Below are 5,281 nucleotides of genomic sequence, written 5' to 3'. Positions count from 1 at the left end.
TTCGTAATAGAGAGCGGAGGAGCAAGAAAAATGATCGAAGACATGATCAACAGAGCGGGAAAAAAGTTTTACGGCAGGGATTCGATCCGTGCGCCGACAGTTCCTGGACCACACGCCAATGCACTCGCCACTCAGCTGCCGCCTGCTTCTGTGGGCGGAAACGTCAGAACTCGGTCCTGCTTTACGAGTCTTGGTCTTCCGGATTGCCCGCGTTCAGGTCGGGTCAAGTCCACCTCCTCGACGCGCTGCAGCCCAGGTCGAAATCTGGCCAGAAACACGGGAAAAGGCCAATAAATGGAACCTAACATAACCTCCGCGCGCCCTGGATGTTCATTTTCTGGCCATTTCCCTTGTTTCTGGCCGCAATGAACTAATTTATATTGAAATAGAGACTTTTTTTTTAAACTTAATTATGCATCTAGATTTTAAGTTAAAAATTGCTGTTTTTCGCCTTACTTTTCCAGTTTTACAAGCCTCTTATCTTACACACATTTTTTCATGTGACGCGCAACATTCGCAACACCCGCATGTGCCGCACTTGTCCAGGTGTGGGGGGCAGCCGGTGGGGCTCGGTAGCCAGGAGGGCTCGCCCTGCAGGGCACGGCCGTCAGCGTGGGTGCCCGGGCGGGAATGGGCGAGGCTCGGTGGGGAGGAGGAGGCCCGGCGAGGAGGAGGAGGCCCGGCGGGGAGGAGGAGGCCCGGCGAGGCCGCGCAAACCACGGCCGTATACACACCATAGGCCGCAGCCGCGTCACCACCACCACCCCGCGACAAAAACACTGCCGAGACGAGAACGTCCAGAGATGAGGGTCGACCGGGGTCGGGCTTCAGACTTTGCACTCTGTATGCGGGTGAGACGGCAGTCGGCAGACATGCAGACACGTCGACGGAGGAGTTACCCACCGCGCGGCTCTCAATATTCAAATTTCCATGCGTTGTTTTTAAAAATGTAATTGCAAACGAAGAGTGGTGCCAGGGGGCACTGCTGGAGCACCGCTAGAGCTGCTCGGGCAGCAGTGCTGGAGCTCTGGTAGGGAAACTGCTAGAGCCAAGGGGGCAATAACTCCCTTTTCATGTGTACACATGATTCCCGAAATACTTGATTGCCAGTGATTCCCGGCCGCTTTTCTTTATTTCTTAGGTTTTCTCGAGGGGGCAATAACTCTCTTTTGAAGTGTACACATGATTCCCGAAATTCTTGATTCCCGGTGATTCCCGTCCGCCTGTAATTATTACATAGGTTTTTCGGGGGGTTTTAGTGGTATAAAACGCTTATTTTGACTGATTTGTACTTGTTTCTCTAGTTTCCCGCTTATTCTAAGCGATTTCTATTGATTTTGACCAATTTTTATCCTGATGATTCCCAGACAGGTGTACACATGATTCCCGGAGTTATTGCCCCCTCGGGTTTTCTAGTGGTAGGAAACGCCTATTTCGACTGATTTGCACCAGTTCCACTAGTTCCCCGCTTAGTTAAAACGATTTCTTTTGCTTTCGATTAATTTCAATCCTGGCGATTCCCAGTCCCAGGCGGGTGTACACATGGTTCCCAGAGTCGTCCCCCCCCCCCCTCTACTCCTGGCTGGAGCGCTCCTGTAGCTCATGAAGGGCAACTGCTGGAGCACTGCTGAAGCGCTGCCGAAGCGCTGCTGAAGTACTGCTGAAGCGCTGCTGGAGCGCCACTGAAGCGCGGCTAGAGTGCTGCTGGAGCGCCGGACAATTGCGGGGGTAGGCAACCCACCCGCACGACCGTGAGCGTGTTGCCTACCTCCGGGATGCACGGCGCTCGGGCCGCCTCCGCCTCTGCCGCGCCGCGCTGGTGCTGTACCCTGCTGGGCCTGGCGCGCGCGCTATCAGGTATAGCTCGTGTCGGGCGCTGGATGTTTTTCGGCGCTGTGAACGGCGTCGGCCCCGCAGTGCTCCGCACCTCCGCGCTGCTCGTATTCTAAGGCCCCGGCCGCCACACGCCCCGCCCCGCCCCGCCCCGCCCCGCCCCGCCCGGCCGGAGCAGCGCGCCGTTAATGCGACGCAATTACGCCGTTCTCAGACGGACATTATGACGCGCGTTCGTCGCCTTCAGTTTTTATGACCGCATCCAACAATTCAGGCGCGCGCGTCCGTGCCGTGTCCGTGCCGTGTCCTGCGTGCGCTGTCGGCCGTGCGCGCGGTCACCCACCCCCGCACCATTGTGTGGCCCAGGTGTGGCGGCGTGGCGCTGCGTGGGCGGCGCTGCAACAACAGCACTATCGCGCCGCCCCGCCCCGCCCCGCTCATATTCGCGTGATGAAGTGTCGAAGGCGCCTGGCCGCCCTCCTGGCCCGCCCTGCCCGCCCACTCGCAGGACCCGACCACCGCACCACCGCCGCCACCGCCGCCCGCCTCGTGACGAAGGAGGTCTGTCGGGCCAAATGTGGCCCGGCACGCCCAGCCCGACCCGGACTCTTTGCCTCCCACACCTGGCTGTATCTCTATTAGCACGTCCAGGCGGCGCGCGCCACGCCCCGCCACGCCACGCCAAGCCCTGGTGTCTGGCGGGGACCCGCCCACGCCCCCGCGCCCGTGGGTTCAGTTTTTCGTCGTTGAATTTCTCTCTGCTGCGTACTTCATTATGACTTACCGTTGGCGTGTTAAATGGGTCGTGCACGCCACGATGGCTGATTCGCCGCGCACGCCCTTCCGCACTTACCTAGACTGTGCCGCGTGCGGGCGGGTTGCCTACTCGCTCGGCCCTAAAAGGCGCCGTCAGGTAGAGACGACATGCGTTGCGTCGTGTCTCTCGTAGCTTCTTGAATTCTTCCTGCATTTTTGACGTGTCTGTTTGTGTATTTTTATATTTTTGAACATTTTCTTGTATGCTTTGGGTGTACTTGTATTAGCCTCCTGGTATTTATTTTGTATCTGCTAAATTCCATCTTTTATTCCGAAAATTGTTTTCTAGCAATTTTTGAGTCGTTGTTAATTATTTGAGAGGTACGGGTAGGATTGATTAAAATCTTTCGTGTAAATGAGAAAGAGTGGTTTATTGAAAATAGGACACTACCAGGGTTCGGGCAGTGCCAAAACACTAGCAGAACAGGGACATTTTGAGCAAACTGTGAAAAATTAAAACATGAGTAAGCTTCCATCCAAGCGCAACTTAAAACATTTAACATCTACATTATCACTTTTACATTACAAGTATAAACTTCTTTTAAATTAATGGCTTTTGGACTTTCTTGTGTTTTGAACACCAATCAAAAGCAACTTTTACTCAACAACAGTTATTAATTTAAAAATAAATTACAATTGGTTACACTATGTACAGGTCCATCTCCAGTATACTATTCCATCAACGAACTTTATCCTTCAGTTACAGCCATACAATCCTTCTGCACATCAGGATGTCTCGAGCGACCTCAACGCCACACGGTCGTATTGCTCTGCTGCGTGTGCCAATTTACGACATACGAAACATTACGTGTTTCGTATACAATAGAGACAAGAACAGAAATTTGAGACAGTTGAAAGTAAAAGGCTGATATTGTTGTTGAAGACAAAAGAAAGAGAGCGAGAGCAGTCTTCGAAACCATCACGTTAAATTAAACATTCACAGACATTGGAAAGGTTTGGCGAAAAACAAAACATTAATTCGACATCATTCGACTATCATCGTCGTAGTTAAAAAGAAAAAAAGGCATTGCCTTCACAACTTTGCATTATAAGTACGTCACAAGTAAGACAGAAACTAATCCGCGTTCAGAACGCAGTTACGTCAATAATAAATTATAAAAAGGTAACTAACAAGATGCGATATTCGCCTTCGTACCGCGCCTCCACAATTAAAAAAAGTACAAAAAAGACGACTGCTTCTCCCAGCGCGTTCAGTACATCAGCTAAGCATTATCAAAAATAACTTCCTATAGCCTGTGAAGATTACGACCAGCGTACCTCACTCGGCCAAACATCTCATTTTCACTGAGTAGAGAAACTATCAACATTTACGAAATTAAACACTAGGAAATGTTACAGAGCAGTAGGGATACAGAACAATGCATGCAGATGCAGAGCGTTATAAAACTCATGAAGTGAAATGACTAACAGTTGAGGGGAATACAAAAGGCACATTGACTACAAACTCAACAAGTAAGATTCATCTATCACTGACATATAATTCTGAAATCAAAAGGGCTAATTGCTCATTGTGTTTTGTACGTATATGAGAAAGCAAAATATGCACTTAGTGCAACTGAAAATAACAATATATTTGGTCCTACAGAATAACAACAATTTCTACTGACAAATACTATACCGATCTAGTTATCGATCTTGAGGCTAAACAAAACACACATACAACCATCAGGCCAAAGTATCAAAATAATTTTACTTTGTTTACTTTGTCATATTATATGCCTTCCTTCCTATGTATCCGAATGGAATGCTGGATGAGCAAACTTAGTTACTGAACAGTCATTTGAGCGTCAGCTCGGTATACACCTCACTTTAGAGCGTCATTCCAAAACACAGAATGAGTGTTGAGTTTAACCATCGTATTAGAAGGCAAACACACACAAAATGGTTAATATTACAGAAAACATGTGATGGGGGGAAATTTTTACAACACACAGATCATTTAAATTGATTACGTGAGTTTATATGGGACCAAACCGTGATTTGTACTCAACCTTTCAGTTGCTGTCTACAAAAACATGTGTATGGAGGCTTTGGTTTATCGCAATAAGTATAAATTATGTAAAATTTCTACATTGCCCACAATTTGGACTTACAGGTGAATGCCATCACCGATTTGTTCCCTTTTATTTCTAATCACTTGCCAGCAAGTGTTACTACATAAACAACACGTGATTACAAGTATTTTATTCTTAGGGACAATTTAGCTCAAAACAAACGTTAGATACATGCAGAATCTACAGTCAAACACAGAATTATAATAACGCTCATACTACTGATCATATCAAACCACATTACACAAAATCTATCATAAACACAAAGAATACTGTGCAGACAAGAATTATATATTGGATTGTGCGCACTAATGCCATAGTCTAATTTATACTGACGTTTACAATTGTTGAGAAGCAAATGAGATCTTCAAGAGAGAGCAAAACTGTCCAAGAATCATAAATTAAGTAAATAAACTCATTTCACAAATGAAAGGTACTAGAGAGAAAAGCTTTGGCGCAGGCAGAGCTGCAAACATTTTTCAACGATTCGCCACACCCTACCTTCACTGTCATCAATAAATACGCTTGAAAGAAGGGGTCACTCATGACTGTCCCGGAAA

General features: G+C 48.0%; 1 protein-coding gene and 1 long non-coding RNA gene across 4 annotated transcripts in view; one reads left to right on the top strand and one right to left on the bottom strand.

Annotated features, from left to right (window-relative positions):
- Positions 1-5,281, top strand: part of LOC113210302 (uncharacterized) — a 178,243-nt gene that overhangs the window by 170,584 nt on the left and 2,378 nt on the right. The window lies entirely within an intron of this gene.
- The window catches only part of LOC113210443 (protein glass), a gene marked incomplete in the record, with an annotated part of 212,275 nt that continues 209,988 nt past the window's right edge, over positions 2,995-5,281 (bottom strand). For both annotated transcript variants that reach the window (XM_052271071.1, XM_052271072.1), the window contains 1 exon segment: positions 2,995-5,281.

This window comes from Frankliniella occidentalis, unplaced genomic scaffold (genome assembly GCF_000697945.3).
Source record: "Frankliniella occidentalis isolate FOCC.00 unplaced genomic scaffold, Focc_3.1 Scaffold149, whole genome shotgun sequence".
In the NCBI taxonomy this organism is placed as follows: Eukaryota; Metazoa; Arthropoda; class Insecta; order Thysanoptera; family Thripidae; genus Frankliniella; species Frankliniella occidentalis.
The sequence above is the reverse complement of the archived record's forward strand: the minus strand, read 5'-3'. Positions and strand labels throughout refer to the sequence as shown.